We start from the raw sequence: 17135 nt of genomic DNA, 5'->3' as shown, positions 1-17135 counted from the left end.
TAGTAACATGGAAGCTGTGCTGCGTGTGGGTCGTATTTTTGAACAGTGTGCAGTAAGTGGGGCACTGCAGAAAACAAAAAACAAATTTGCAGTGTACACATTAAGTGGCAGGCATCCTACTGTGGTGCATGCATTGTGAGTATGATATCATTTGATGTGCAATTGTATGCTATGGCATTTGTAATGCGCCTAAACACATGTCTACCAAAGTGCAACGAGGCAAGGGAGGGGAAACAATGGGGACACAGAGAAAACGACCCTACTAGACGAGGTGCGACTCACATTGCCCAAGTGTATCGGTGGAGGGAGGGGAAGGTACAGTACATGGGAAGAAGAACAAATGACAATAAGTAGAAATGAGGGGCTATTGTGCCAAGTGCACGGATAAGTGCACACAACAGGTTGTGTATGCAATGTTAGGCATGGATATGGGTTACATGTCTTGTTTAGGCTTGTTCCGTCGACTGAAGAGGTTGCTAAAGCTAGTGAAGAGGCTTTTTCCCACTGCCACTGTGCTTTTATCATCCATCACACCACGAAGAGAATGGGACATTTCTCCTGGAAGTTGTTCAAAGCCAGAGGCAGGAAGGTGTCTGATCAACAGAAGCATGCATACTTTTTTGTCCGCTGCTGGGATGTTCTTCTGCAACGTTGTGGAAATGCAGAATTTTTCTAAGCAAATGGCATTTCTTTGTCGCCCATTGGTAATGCTGTTTTGATCCAGTGAAGAGTTTACTGTAACAATGTCTGCAGAAGAAAACACAAAAAAGCAAATAAGAAGTGAAAAAATGTGTTTCTCTAGATGCATCTAAAAAAAAATGCTCTTTTGAGAGCTGCCCCTTACAACGAACTCCCCCTACCCTGGTTGCAAGTTATTCCCCCAAGCTTGCACGCTGCCCGAAAGCCACATCCGGGGATTTTCAGGATGGCACCCATGGAAATGGGACTGTGGAGCCACAGGGATTGTGCAACAATGTTTGTGGGTGTAGTGTGTACGCAGATGACTGTTGTACAGAACTGAAACTGTTATATGGAGAACTCTTCAATGTCATTGGTGGGGGCGTGTGGAACTTTAACATTATGCAATGACGGTATGCTGCAAACAAGACACTGGAAAGGGAAGAAGGAATGTTTCTGTTTCATTGGGACACGGCCCTCGCCGTCCTTGGGAAAACGCACGTGCGCATACTCCCCTTTGCCGCTAGCTACCCATGAGATTGGGACAATGGGACCATCGCAGCTGCAGGTGTGGCTCACAGCAAGGCCTGTTAATAAATTACTCCATTACTGTGCTTACTCAGCCGGACTGACATGGTTGCTATTAGTTGCAGACACACTGGGGGTCATTCCGAGGTTGGAGGTAAGGAATTACCGGCACCGGTAAGGATGCCGATGCCGGTAATCCCTTACCTCCGTATTCCGAGGTCCCTTTGCGGCTCCTTCCTTACCTCCTGCTTTTAGCAGGAGTAAAGTAAGGGACCCGCAAAGGTACTTCGGAGGTAATTACGGTACCGTAATTTACGGTGCCGTAATTACCTCCTTCCCCATTCCCATTGAGCCCTATGGGGCAGGAATGGGGAAGGGCAAAAGGTGAATGGGGAATTACCGGTCCCTCCAACCCTGGAATGGACCGGTAATTACTCCATTCGCCATGCCGGATTTGTGGCGGTTTTGGAGGCAACCATGGAGCTAATTACTCCATGGTTAGCTCCAAACCCGGAATGAGGCCCACTGTAGCACAACAGATTTGGTGCACCATTACTTACAGGGCAAACCTATGTGGCCTGCTACTCTTTTCTGAAAAGCTGCAAAAAGATTGCACAACACCTCTGCGGTGTGCCCTTTTGTAGGGTTGCAGTGGACAACTTCCACCTGGAAAGCAGGCCTACATTGTTCCACAACTTACATGCATGTGCAATGGCACATTGTGGTTTGCTTGTAAGCGTGTACTTAGGGCCCACCCACAGCGTGGGTGCAGTCCCATGGTGATGTCACCAATGTTCTCCTTTGGGATGGCTGTCCACTCGGCTCGTTTTGGGAGAAATGCGTTGTGTGCACATGCATGCGTGTCCTATGCACACTGTTGCGTCTTCTCTACTGCATCTTCTCTTCTGACTAAAAGTGCTCCACACATGTGCTGACCATTTTGGGTGATGTTGGCTATTTATAGGGTACAGCAGGTGGAACGTTTATGTGTATAGCTACCTGTAGGGCGTGGGTGGACTCCCCGAACTAATGAACATTCCTTCGCATATACTACACAGTGGCGATGTTACCAGGACACAGAGGAACAGGTACACATGCGTGTACTTGCAGTACGCACAAACATGTGCTCCCACGTGCATTGATAGGCGGTGGACAACCTGCAGACATGTGGAGCATGCTGGCGGCGTATGGATGCCTCCATTGTCATTATGAATAGGACGGACAGCTGCGGTGTCTCTAGGACAATTACCTTTTTCTTACTTGCGGTCATTGCAACAAGAAATGTGTGCCGCTGTGTCAGTACCCCATTTCAGGTAAAAAAGAATACCACACAAACTCTCAGCAACATTCTCATTATTACCGTTTACTTGTACACATGCATACACCCCATTTGGAAAGGGGTAGCAGAAGTGGATTCTTATTGTGGGGAAATGGGGATTTGCACAACTTGGTTGTGAGGGGAGGAAGAGATTGATGTATTACCGTAACGTCTCCCATGAACGGTTTCTGAGGGAATGGCAGGCTCCGATATGGTGAAGGAGTACAGGTGTGCCAGTGCTGTTTCATTTTGTCCAAAATATATACTTGTATGCAAACTTGAAAGTGGTACAATTGTTCACCAATTTCTCTACTTTGACTGCCACGCAGTCCATTTCCCTATGCACAGAGTTTCTTTCCTTTCCTATGCCCGTATGCTGCTGTGGAAGGGTTGCCGCTTGTACTGCCTTGCATTCTTTTCCAATATTTTCTCTTACCAAAAAAATAATGTGTTTGGTGTACATGAAGCAATATATATTACATCATTTACGGTTCACAGCACTGTGCGTACCAATGGGGTTACTATAGAAAGTCATTGCATCATGAGGGAAATTTTCATCCTGCCACTCTAAGTTGCTTGCCATTGCTGCGTTACAAAAACACACATTATGCTTCTGTACTATTGCATACTGCAGCACCCATGCAGTTATTAGACAAAGTTTATGGTCCTTACTACTTTGTAGTGACGTTCAGGTCTAATGCACTTCCCAGTCGTTACTATGGCCTTTTGTTTTTTGTTCCTCTTTACACTAGCAGTGCGGTAAGATTGGTGAAGGCAGACGTCACTTCTGTTGTTGATGCATTCCGTTATGGTGCACTCGCTATGCCTTTGTCCTGTTTGCTTCATAAGTACACAATTTGCAAACCTACTCTATTTTCCCTCGCAATGCTTGCACATGGTGCTGTTTGTCTATGTTCCTTGCTTTTGGTGATTGGTACCACTATGTAAGAGAGCACCTGACTTCCTCAGCAGGTTGAATGCCACACGATCTCCACAAACAGATGCATAATCCGCGACTGCTGTCCGCATTAACATGGTGCCAGCAGTTGCACTATGTTGCACAGTTCTTGTTTACAAACTAAGGGTAAAAACCAATTAAATTCGTTGACAAAAAACGTTGTTAAAGGGACATTATGGTTAAGTTGCACTAGTAAAAACCTATGCAATTCAATGGACAAACGTTGTTACAGGGACGTTATGGTTACAGGTAAAACCGAAAACCCCCAGAAATTCCCAAGTTGTGGTCAGCTATGCAACCATAACTCGCGCTACGCTGTGCACTGCAAGGACGAACACCCATGACATCAAAGATGACATCACAAATGTCATTCATGACATGGCTGACGACATCACATGTGTACTTAGTTTTCATGAAAAGCCTCCACAAGGGATTGGCATTGTAATTTTGGCAGAAAACTATCAGAGATCATTGGAAGAACTATTATGAGATAAACAGTTAATTAACCAATACATTTCTATAAACACCATTGCATTACAGAGTTCTTTCCAGTACATGACCCAACTCATGTAGAAACGTAGCCACTGCCTGCAGCAAGCATCATACAGGTGCACTATTCAAAATCTTCCCATGTTGGATAGTAAAATGATGAATGCTTTCGTTTAAAGGTTTTGTGTACTGTGCAACATGTAATAAGTAGCTAAGAATGCCTCTCTTACTACATAATGGTACTCCTGTGCACAATTTTTGCATATAAGGAGAAAGTCTGATATTTTTATGGGTGTAATTCACCCCTCTTATCACAACACACTAGTATCAAATATTACAAAACTTTATTACAATTCATTATATTTCATAAAACAATCATAACAAATGATCATAGTACATAAGACCATTATGTTTGAAAACCACACAAGTTTTAACACCATGAGTGAGTAATGTTTGTAAATGTTCCGTAAGGATCTTACACTGTGTGTACATCTCACACTCTGATTCCTGTGCCACACTACTAATGGCCTATTCCCTATCAATGTAATACAAACTACCCAACTTGTACAAGTTTCTGTCCTTGGACCACAACAATGTCGGACATTCTTCAGGGGACAAATTGCCTTGTGTCGTAATCTAGAACATTCTTCTTGTCCTAGGGGAGAACCCTGTTGATCAAGAAATAATGGACACCCTATTAGTAACTTATAATCGAGTATCAATCTCTACATGTGAAACATGTACAACATGGACCCTCATCCCTCAAAGGGTGCAGGGTATGTCTAAAATTACGTACCTCTGTTCCCAGTAGTGAATCTTGGGCTTTTTCTGTACAGTGTTGTAGATTCCCAATTTCTTACGGAATTCTTACACATCCTTTCTCACCCCTGTCTAAAAATAGTGTGCAATATAAGCAAAAATTAATAAGGGATATTGCTGCAAACTCCCGCAATCATCCACTTGATAGGCTAATCAAATCATACATAGGTGCTAGATCTTACCTATTTAGATGTAGCATTATGTTCGAAAATTGTGCAAACTCTCAGTTCCAAAGACTCCTTTATACTTTTTCCCATATCCGGGTCGGTGAAAAATATTCTCATGGGTCACCTGTCTGTAAAAAATGGACAGAAACTTATTCAAGTATCGCTCCTCTTAACATAGACAACCGACTAAGTCTACAAAGCCCTCTACATAGACCCTCTGCACAAAACATAAAGGTACGACAACGCACACAAATATGAGCATATACAAGGAAAGTACAGTTAGCAAAGCAGTAGCAATACTACCAGAAAGTGTTCATACCCTAACTGATTATCTTCATGCATAGAAATGATTGCTGGGTTTCAGGCTTACTTCTTCCCCTATGTATATGTATCATATCATGTGCATGAAACCTAAGGAAAGTAGTGTCAGAACATATAACAAGGGTAAGGTCAACAAATATAGCACCTGTCCCACTTTTAGTTCCAGCTCCCAGTGAAGACAAGCACCCAGTTACAGAACAAAAAAAGAGGGAGCCACACATGTGATGTCATCAGGCATGTCATGAATGACATTTGTGATGTCATATTTGATGTCATGGGTATTAGTCCTTGCAGTACACAGGGGTAGCATGAGTTATGGTTGCTTAGCTGACCATAACTTGCGCATTTCTGTTTTTTTTTTGTTTGATCTGTAACCAGAACGTGTCTGTAACATTTGTCCATGGGTCCCATTAACAATGTTTTTTGTCAGTGAATATATATATATAAATCCATCCGATTTTTCATCCTTCCTTTTCATTCTGCTCAACTTTCAATCGGCTCATCAATTAGTCGCAAAGCGTGTCGGGGATAACAGCTTTTCAACTGGTTGATGTGGACCCAATTTTCTTCTGTCTGTTCTCCTTTTGTGATGCAGATATTGTAAGCAAAAGGTGATATTTTATCTACAATTACAATGGCACCACACCGATATGGGAGGAAATTCTGCTCCTTGGCCTGATTCCTTTGAAAATTGTACAGGTAAACCTTGTCATCTACTTTACTTCATATTCTTGCTTGGTGGTCTTTTGATCACAGTAGGTCCTCATTCCTTCAGTTGACTTTTCTAAATTGCGCTGAGCATAAGCAAAAGCATGCTGGAGATGCTTCCTTAGATTTTCAATGTACTCATGAATAGTGGACGCATTTATCAGGGTCTGTTCCTGAGTCCTATAGAGAAGATGCTGTGGTAACACTATTTTTCATCTGGCCATGAGCTCAAATGGAGACATCTTTGTTGCAAAAGATGGTGTAGGCCTAATAGCCATCAAGACAAGCAGTAATTGGATGTCCCAACTGGGTCCAGAGCCTGCCACAAACCTCTAAGATACTCACAATTGTTTTGTTGTATCTCTCCACCTCCTGTTTGAGGCCAGGCGGTAGCCATAGCAGAGTTTTCTTTTTACCCCTAGAATCTGCCACATATTCGCATTTACCTTACTGGTAAAAATGGCTTCCTCGGTCCCACTTAATCCTTTGCGGGAGGGCAAAAACGAGAGAAGATTTTGTTGATCATTAGTGCAGCAGCTGTCTCCGCCTTACAATTCAGGGCTGGAAGACATTCTACCTACTTCGTGAACAAGCATGTCACAGTCAACATGTACTTGTTTCCTCTAGAGGAGCGAATCACTGGCCTGATGAAATCGCCTTGCAAATCAGATCAAGGCAATGTCATTCCCCTCTTTTGTAGGTGTGTGAGTGAACTGTGTTGGATTTGAGCACATAAAAGATACCCCTTTAGGTAAGTGTCACATTCCTGGCACATGTATGGCCAGTAGGTAACCCCACACAAGATATCATATGGACCCTCTATGACCGGCAGTGGCCACGTCATGGGTATGGTTCAAAGTCAGGCTCAGAATTAGATAGGTACCACCAACTGGTTACTGCTAGATGGGGATTTCCTAACCAACAAACCGTCTTGGATCCGGAACATTTTGGAAGACTTCATCAACACCCGGAGATCCTCTTTACTGGCATAATCTGACTCTGTTAGAGGAAAGCTTATGGGGCCTTCAATGTGTCGATAACATTTCCCAATGATCGGGTCCTCTTTCTGTGCAGTGATCAAATCTACATCTGGGGTATATTTACTCCACTGGGCTGTTGAGAGTTCGCTGTTAGCCTGACTTTGTGACCTGGTGACAGCTGCCATTTGGATTTCACCCAGCAGGGATTCCGTTTCTATGAAATCCCCCTGCATAGCTCTGGTTTTAGCCAGCTGGACAGTCAGGTCATTCCCAGTCTTATCTGAACCTTCTATCTTCGAATGACCTCTTATCTTCTTCCAATGGATGGTCATCTCATTGGAGGTCACCAGATCATCGATTGGCTGGATCAGTTTGGCATGCTTTAGGGGTTTGTTGTTGGCACAAGCATGCCTCGATCTTCCAGTTAATCAGGTGCTCAACAAACCCATTCCTGACATAATAGGAGTCAGTGATTGTGACCAGTTCACTGAGTTGGTGGTGCACTGCAGTGAGGATGACTTGATAAACAGCCATCAATTCTGCAACCTGACTACTTTGGGATCCTATTTTTCTAACCAGCAGAGGGTTCTGGGATATCATTCACCCAGGCATTCCCAATGCCAGCCACCAGTTATTTTTCCCCATTGTTATCAACATGGTAAGAGTACCCATCCACATAAACTGTGGATATCCCCTGACACGTGTCATCTTCATAGACCTTGTGTGGCGAAGTTAAGTATGCCTCCATGTTGTTGTTTGTCATTAGACTTTCTTCCTCGAGACAGTTTTCTAGAGCACAATCATGCAAGTATGCCAACCCTGCACTAAGGCCTCTTACCTGTCCCTGCCTGTGGACCATTCACTAGCAAGCACCGAGGGAGCAGGAGCCCCCCCTAGCACTGCGTCGCTGCGCGGGAGTGAAGCAGGAGCTTCTCCCATAACTCAGAGGTAGGGCCCTGAGCTCTCCTTTCACTCATTCTGCAATCTGCTGAAACTCAACAGAAAGCGTTAATTTATTGCGCACAAACGTACTTTCTGCAACAAATAGACATCAGCTATTGCAACGTCCGCTATCTAGCGCTATCATATTGCTGCAAAATCTTTGTATTCTGCGTGGATCCGTGGCCGCCATTCCAAGATGGCCGCCCAAATCACCCAACTTGCCTACTTCATGGAATAGGCATCCTCCAAGCTGCCGACTCTCCTTATTGGCCCATCTGCCCTTGAAAGCAGCCAATCCCTAAGCCGGGAGGCATATTCGGCCTCCGACAACAAGGCCTGCACTAAGGCCTCTTACCTGTCCCTGCCTGTCCACACCTTCCCAGCCGCCGGCCGGTTACTCTGCCCGCTGAACCGTTCCATAAGGTACACTTACTAAGAGACTATGTGAGTACTGTGAACTTGTACCCCATTGCACCGTATTATCATGCACGTTGCACAACTCTCACTCGCCACCAAGCCACGCTTGCAATTATAGTAGGACTTGCCCCATGCTACCCGTTATGCTCTTGTATCTTATTGACATTTTAATGTACTCACACGTTATCCCAAGGTACAACAGTGAACTGCCTCCTATTAGTGCCTGTATTAAATTCAAGCTGGATATCAGCTCTTAGCATACCCCTTACTGTATACCTATTTACCTGCTACAATATTGAGTGACCTTGTTTCCTGGACTATAACATCATCTATCTGCTAGCACATTATAGACGTAGCATGAGTGTGCCTAGGACCATGCATCAGAAACTGTATTTGCACCCAGTATAGCGCTACATAGACCCTGCACTAGAAACTGTACTTGCATCCAGTATAGAGTTACATAGACATTACATTAGACACTGTACTTGCATCCAGTATAGAGTTACATAGACCTTGCATTAGAAACTGTACTTGTATCCAGTATAGAGTTACATAGACCTTGCATTAGAAACTGTATTTGTATCCAGTATAGAGTTACAAAGACCTTGCATTAGAAACTGTATTTGCATCCAGCATAGAGCACCTCCCCAACTCAACTTAGTACTATAAGTCCTTTGCCTTATTTAGAGTGATAACTGCACCAGATGCCAGCACAGAGTACAACTTAGCCTAGAGTGTTTTTGTCCACTTGCAGTGAAACCGAATCTAGTTGCTACTACACGCTAGGTTTAGCATGTCAGAATCATCAATTTCTCCTATTTTATAACTACACTCAGGTACTAGTACTGAGAACATCCTAGTCATAGGCATTTTTGACAGATTGCACCAATTTCGAATCTAGATGTTTGCACTTCCCAGACCTAGTACTCGAAAACGCTTGCAGCTTCCCATACTAGGACTGTAATTACCTATTAGCGTATAGCATCTAACCACAACTAGCACCTGCTAGTATAGAACAGAAGCTCCTCCCTATCAACTACACTGAATTAACATTCAGATGCTAGTATGACCACAGTATAGCCTGACAATGACCTTTGCCAGCTCGACTAAACTAGCCCAGACTGCACTACTTACCTGTGCTATCATAAACATTATGGCCACCACCATCAAAACAAACCCTCCCAAGGATAGAAACCTGAGACTTAGGTCTAGACTGTCTCCCATCTATGAACCTTATAGAAACTTCTCCAATAACGCTAATAAACTAACCACTACTCGGCCCAAGAACCCCTCTCCCACACTCACGCAAACTACTAATACCATTGGCCTAACTCCTACTAAGATTCATACTGTCCAAAATACCCTCCCTCACAAAACTTCATTAACAGCCAACCCTAACAGCACCTTAATACTAACAGGGTCCCTTATTAACTCTAGATCAGTGGTAGACCATGCTACCAAAATCGCAGACATCTTAAACAATGACAACCTTGACTTACTAGCCATAACTGAGACTTGGCTACATGAGGCAGCAGGACCAACTCTCATGTTAGCAATACCTGACAACTACCAAATCATTAGAGTGGACCGGCCTAATGCCAGAGGTGGTGGCCCAGCTATCATCTTCAAAACAACCCATCCTATTAGACTTGCCACCTCAGCTCCCTTCACGTCTTGTGAAGTACTCACCACCAAATTGCCCCTCTCCAACAACCATACTCTAACTCTCCACTTGATATACAGACCCCCTGGGCCACTAAGCACATTTGAAGACGACCTAACCAGTCTTCTAGCCGACAACACTAAAGATCACTCTGCTGGGAGACTTCAATCTGGGCTTTAATGATACAGAAAACAAAAATGCTGAATCTATTGCAGCCTTACTAATGACTATGGTCTTACTCAAAAAGTCCTCTCCCCAACTCACATTAAAGGAAGGACCCTTGACTGGGTATCCGAACTAAACTGCAATATCAACATTACCGATATTGTCCCACAATCTTGGACAGATCATCACTTAATAAATTTCTCCGCCACACTAGAGCTCCTTAGCCCTAAGCCTAACAATATGGCACCGCCGCTGCCAACCAGAAGCAAGAAGGATATTACTGCTGAAAAACGTATCCCTCTCCTTCTCCTTGCTATCTCTGGAATGGAAAGTAACAACCCTGACGAATTAGAAAATACCTTCAATAATTCTATGACTAAGGTACTGGACATGATTGCTCCTGTCAAACTGCGCAAAGCTAGGCAAGTAGCGCACCTGAATGCTTGGTTCACTCAAATCCTTAAGATTACAAAAAAGGAAACTCCAATCTTTTTTGGCATCACTCCCCCTCTGAATATAACAAAATTAACCTAACGGAATTTGCAAAAATGTACAAAAAAGAAATAACCAAACCAAATAAAACACCTTCAATGACAGGATTGAGAAAGCTAAATCTAACACTAAAGAATTATTCTCCATCCTCCGCGAACTAGAATCCCCAATCCAACTGGTAGACAATGCCCCAAAGGATAAAGCATGGTGTACTAACATACAAAATGCCCTATCAAATAAAATCTCTTCCCTACAATGTAGAATCGCAAAAATAAAAGCCACACTGCTACCCCCTGACCAACAAACTACTCAACCTTTGGAGACTAGGACAACCAGACCATTTAGATTCAAGACTATTTCCATAACTGAAACATAAAAAAATAATACTCTCCCTTAAACCTTCAAACTATAAAGGAGACACTTGCCCAGCACAGATAATAAAGGATGCAGCTAGAGACCTAGCCCCTTTTATCTCTAAGCTCATAAACTCCCCATTTAAATCTAATACAGTACCGGCTAATCTTAAAGAATCATGGGTCCGCCCGTTACTTAAAAAACAAACCTTCGACCCTACTTTCCCCACCAATTACAGACCTATCATCACCATGCCATTTCTACTTAAAATCCTAGACAGAGCTGCTTACATACAAATCCAGAACTACCTGGAAGCCAACCACCTACTTGGCTCACGACAATCGGGCTTCCGCCCCCTCCACGGCACTGAAACAGCGCTGTTTGACCTCCAGACACAAATTGAAGAATTAAAGGATAATGGAAAAATAGCTTTGCTACTCCTACTGGACTTGTCGACAGCGTTCGACTTGTTGGATCATGCCGTTTTATGCAACCATCTCAAATCTGCCGCCAACTTCACTGAAGATGCTATAGCTTGGGTCCAATCCTTCTTAGCTAACCGGACCATGAGAGTCTTCTCTACTTCAGCCTCTGCCGACCCCGTTAAAATAACCTGCGGTGTCCCACAAGGCTCCTGCATCTCCCCGACCATGTATATTATGTTTACCAAGCCTTTGTTTGACAAGTTGGACAGACTGGGTGTCACCTACACTAACTATGCAGATGACACACCGATGCTCATACCCCTTTCGTGCAACTTCGAAGCGGACTCAGCCTTGGTGAACAAGAATTACACTCTCATTCAGGCATGGATGGCATCCCACGGCCTATGCCTGAATGAGGAATAAACAGAGATATTAATCTTAGGATCTGAAGTCAACATCCAAAAACTTAGCCCAAACTACACATCCTTCAACATTGGTAACAAACCTATCAAGGCGATGCCTGTAGTTAAAACTCTAGGACTCTACCTGGACTCCTCTCTCACTCTCAAAAAGCAAGTCAACTCCTTCGCCTCATCCACAACTTATACCTGCAAACTCATCACAGCATCTAGACCATACCTCTCGTGTGCTAGCTGTATCACACTAGCCAATGCTCTAATCATGTTGAGATTAGATTATTGTAATGCCCTGTACTCAGGAGCTAACAAATATATTACAGATAAAATTCAAAGACTGCAGAATAATGCCCTGAGGGCAGCGTTGAACATCCCGTACAGAGAGCATATTACTGAATTCAGGAAAGAGGTAAACTGGCTGAAAATAACAGACAGAATCCTCCTTAAACAGTATCCCTCACCTCCAAATGCCTGAATAACCTAGCATCTCCATACCTAGCGGATAAAATAACTAGGAGAACAGCTACCCGCCCCGTGAGATCTGCAAATTCATTTATGCTGGAGATTCCCAGGTTCAAACGCGCAACAGCGGGAGGAACCAACTTCCCGGTTAAAGCCGCTCAATGTTGGAATAAACTACCATTCGAGCTGAGACTAGAACAACCCTACCCTAAATTCCGACATAAGGTACTTAATTGGCTACATACCAATGACACTTAACTGACGACTTACACCTCCACCTCGCCGGCCCCTGTCGGACCCCTGCTTCTGCTAAATCACACTGTACTCTGGTTAACCGTGCATGCATGGTTGTCTGTTCTGTCATATATGTACGCACTAGGGATATACGACGATGTATATATGCAAGGTTGTACATATATGTGCATATGTATGTGTGCATATACTGATACGCATAAGAATGTTTCCCGGACTTACCAAGGCTATTGCTGCGTATTATTATGTGTATATAGTATTTTATGTATTTTGTGCCTATTACAATCATTTGTACCGTGTACTGTTACCATGTACCATAACTACTGCAATCATTTGTACTATGTACTGTTACCATGTACTGTCACTAAGCTATAAGATTTCGTGTGTTCTGCTGCTCCCGTCTACCCAAGGGTTTGGTGCGCATTACCAAACAAATAAACAAACAAACATTGCACGAGGTGACTCTTCTTGTTTTGGCCATATCTGACCTCCACAGGAAAGCCTTGTATGGACAGAATCCAGGAAGTAATTCTGAAATTACTAACGTTCGCTGCCTGGATTCTGTCACTTTGTAGATACTGCAAGGGTTGGTGATGAGTCTCGACAATGATGTGCTCCCCCTGTATGAATGGTCGGTAATTCTTCAGCACACACACCATTGCCAGGAGTGCCTCCTCGCAGTCAGTGATTTTTTTCCTCCACATAGGACGAAGTCTTGCTCGCGTATGAGATTACTTTGTTGACCTTGTCATGTTTTTGGTACAATACCTCTGTTCGGCAAGTATCTGAGAAGCCCATCTCCAAGAAGAACTCCTTGTTCCTTATGGGGCAAGACAAACAAGGAGCCTGGGAAAAGCTTAATTTCAGTTGTTTAACTGCCTCAGATTGTTCTGGACCACACTCCCACTTGACTCTGGCCTTTAATTAAATGGACCAAGGGTCGAGTGACCGCTGTCTAATCTTCAATTAACTTTTGAATATAATTAGTAGGTCCAAAAAAACTTCTTAATTCTCGCAGAGTGGTAGGGTCTTTTCATTTCAATAAGGCTTCCACCTTCTTCGCCTGGGGATTAAGACCCTCAGGTGTGATCTTGTGCCCTAAGAAGTTCACTCAGGTCTTACACCACTGTGCCTTCTGAAAGGACAGTTTTTCTCCACCCTTCTGCAACTGGCTTAGAACATAGTAGAATTCGCCGATATGTTCCTCCACAGTTGAGCTCTTGATCAAAACATCATTCACTTAGACCAGGTTTTCCCTTTCACCCAAAACAGGTATGGCCTTATGAAGAAGATGTTGAACTCATTGCCGGAGTTTATCTATCCAAAGGGGTTTCAGGCCCACGTGTACCACTGCCCCCCCAAAGGTAAAGGCAAGCTTGCACTGGTCTTCTCTTTTCACGGGGACTGTCCAGTAACCGTTGGTCAGGTCAATGGCGGTGTACACCTTGCACCCTTGGATGTGGGCCAGTCCCTGATCGATGTAGGGAAGGGGCCATCTTGACCTGTTTTTTCAACTCCCTCAGGTCTTCACATAATCTCCATTGGGCGTTTGGTTTGAGGATCCCTAGTACCGGGCTGTTAAAGGCACTGTGGATCATACAAATAATCCAACATGATTCTAAATTCTTAATAATCTGTGTGAGTGACTCCATGGATGTGAGAGGTAACCGGTATTGTTTCACAAATACGGGAGCCATCTCAGGGTCTGTGGGAATGGTGAGTCCACTTGTAATTCCAGGAAGACCGGTTTTAGCTTTTGTCTTTGCTCCTCTGTCTCACAGGCATCAGCAAGATTGATCCTTTCTGCGATCATCTGCTTGAAACCTGAAAAGACATCGGACTTGGCAATTTCAGTGGTATCCTCCAGTTGGGTGGAGAGATCTCTTTTGTTGGTGTGGACCTGGACAGGTGATTCGAGAGAGTGGTCCTTGAATCTGAATACTACTTCCTCCCTCCTAAGGTCACAGGTCACCTCTTCCACACTGTAGGGGCAGGAAGAGTATACCAGGAAATTCTCCCATGCAAAGTAAAATATCTTTTCTGGAGGAATACCGTTGCTGATGTCGAAACAGTCATTTAGGATTAGTCCCATTATTTCATTACCTAAATCAATAGAATAATGTTGGCATCAACTGCCATTCCAATAAAGGTGTCTGCACCCAAAGTGATACTTCGAGGTTCGCTGTTATCCACCAATATTCGAATGGTGTTGTGTTCTAGGTCTGTAAGAGGTGTCAGATTTAAATATAACCATTGTTGTTGGAGATGGGCATTTAGATTTATATATGCGTCCTGATGTTTGAGGTTCTGACCTCGCTTAATTTTGAGGGGAAGAGTAAATTGTCGCACCTGTCCTGGGGTGGCAACCTCTTCTTGCACATGAACTTCAACCGCATAAGACAACAATTGAGCTGACGGAATGCTTTTTCAATGTTGTCAAAGCGCCTGGATTTACTCCCCTGTCGGGACTATGCTTTATTGTTAATTAGGTTCAAATTGATTGCGAATCAGTTGAGAAGGTCACTTCCCAGATAAAAGGCGGAAGGGACATCTCTCACAACCCAACAATTATGGTCTATACTTTTGTTTCCAATGGACATTTTTTGCTTACACCTGGTAGGCAGGAGATGTTTGGAATTTGGGGTTTCCAGACCTACTTCCCATTTTTCAATCAATTTAAATGCGGGAATGATCTGATCTTTTGGCGGTTTCCTGAATAATTTTTCACTGATGAAGCTCCTTCCATTATTCAGGCATACTCTGGCGAGCACCAGTTTCTCCCCCTCATTTACCTGAATATGGAAAAACTGCTCGCCCTTTTTCTGAACGTCTGACGGAATTTGAGCAGACTCTTCCTTGTCTGGTTTCACGGGACTCCAGTTTTCTTCTGATTTTGGACTGGTGTAAAATGTTAGGGTGTTCCCTTATAGTGTGGATTGCCACTTAAACCTGGGAAGAAGGTTGATTTTCAAGAATCGAGAAGGGTTCCCATCACCAGTTTGTTCTCCAACAGAGATGACTGTGATGTCTGGGACTTAGTTATTTTTTAAATGGAACTGTAATTCTGAGAGCTTTGATCAATTACTTGACAGGTACCATTCAGGCTTACATGATTGGTACTCATTTTTTATTTGATAGGGTGGTTAGTCCAGAGGACCTTGTTTGCACAGTCGATCAGAGGTGATAACCTCCTCAGGAGATTGTTCCCCAGTAAACAAGTTGTGCCCTCTGGAGTCAAAACGATCACCGGATGTTTCAGTCGGTGCCGTCCAATTTTTATTTTCCAGATCTGGGGTCCTTCAACAGAAATATTATTCCCGTCTAAATTTTGGTTTGGAGTCATCCGGGAAGTCATGTGAGTGGAATCTGGTGGCCCTCCACTGGTCCTGAGTTTAGTTGACCAAAGGTCCTTTTTGACAGGAGGGTGGCTTGGGATACAGCATCCACCAGTGCTGATAATTCACACTGACCTTCCACCTTAACCAGTGCATACAAATCGGCCTTCTTTCTCCTCCAAGGTGCAAAGAAAGTGTGATTTGTTTGACAACCCGGTGGTCATTTTCTTAATATTGAACTCTGACACTGTGTGATTTTGGGCAGTTTTCTGTGTCGGAGCTCCGGAATCTGTAAAAAAAACATTACAACTCCTTGGCTGTGCCCCATACCTGGCAACAGTTCTCAGAACCTGTTCAGAGAAAGGACACCCCCTCAGTTTCACTTCTGTGTGGCTGACATGTTTGGGGTTGAATAGTTTCTGGTTCTGGGTAAGTCTCCATACTTACCAGTCCCATTCAGGTTCTTTTGGGACCCATTTTCTTTCGGAGGGATCCCCCCATTTTTGAAAGAAAAGGTCTGTTACCTGAATCCTCCAGGGATTCTTATCTTTCAGAGGGGATAATCTGGAGTTCTGCCATAAAGTGGGTTCTTCTTTGGCCTCTCCTACTTACCCTTGGCTCTTCGGGTTCTAACATTTTGGGGGTAGAAGAGGCTCTTTCAGGTTGAGAGGTTTTTACGGTGTGTGTTTGGTGAGCAAGGAAGCTTCCTCAAGGTCTTGGCATCTCCCCTCCACTCGGGCCCCCTCCTCCGGAACCTGTGGTTTGTTGGTGGTTTCCTCCCAACAGTTAACCCCAGGGCATCAGACCTGGGTGTTGGAGAATTCTCGGAAGCAGGGTTAGGTTGAGAGTTGGACTGAGCCCTCACCATGCGCCCCAGATCATTGGTCAATTGCTGAACCTGTCGCTCCAGTTGCAAGACCTTGTCTGGGTGGTAGGGAGGTCTCAAATCATACCTCTGCTGCTCATGAAAGGGGTAACTGTCCCTTCCCCCGGAGTAGCTCAGGTACTGGAAATTCCCCCCATAATTTTCCATCCGCAATCTGCCTTCTCCCGGTATCCGGGATCTATCGTCCTGGAACTGGGGAGAGAGAGAATTGTTTTGGAAGTTCTGATTTGGGGGATCTGGGGAAAAAGTTCAGATTGGGAGGTGGAAAGATACTTCTCTCCTGAGGGAAGTTTGGATGGAAGTTTTCCAGGGCAGTACTTACCTGATTAGTTCCCCCCCCTTGGGCCGGGGGAGTGTATA

General features: G+C 44.1%; 1 long non-coding RNA gene across 1 annotated transcript in view; it reads right to left on the bottom strand.

The window, feature by feature from the left end:
- Positions 1-4195: 4195 nt before the first annotated feature.
- LOC138492199 (uncharacterized) overlaps positions 4196-17135 on the bottom strand; it is a 40021-nt gene continuing 27081 nt past the window's right edge. Inside the window, exons 2-4 of the long non-coding RNA XR_011276162.1 lie at positions 4973-5085; positions 4768-4862; positions 4196-4639 (exon numbers count right to left, since the gene is read on the bottom strand). This is a non-coding gene — a long non-coding RNA (uncharacterized lncRNA). The remainder of the gene's footprint in view (positions 4640-4767; positions 4863-4972; positions 5086-17135) is intronic.

This window comes from Ambystoma mexicanum, chromosome 10 (assembly GCF_040938575.1).
Source record: "Ambystoma mexicanum isolate Mex_15411 chromosome 10, UKY_AmexF1_1, whole genome shotgun sequence".
Taxonomy (NCBI): Eukaryota; Metazoa; Chordata; class Amphibia; order Caudata; family Ambystomatidae; genus Ambystoma; species Ambystoma mexicanum.
Note: the sequence above shows the minus strand (reverse complement) of the source record. Positions and strands in the feature narration are given on the sequence as shown.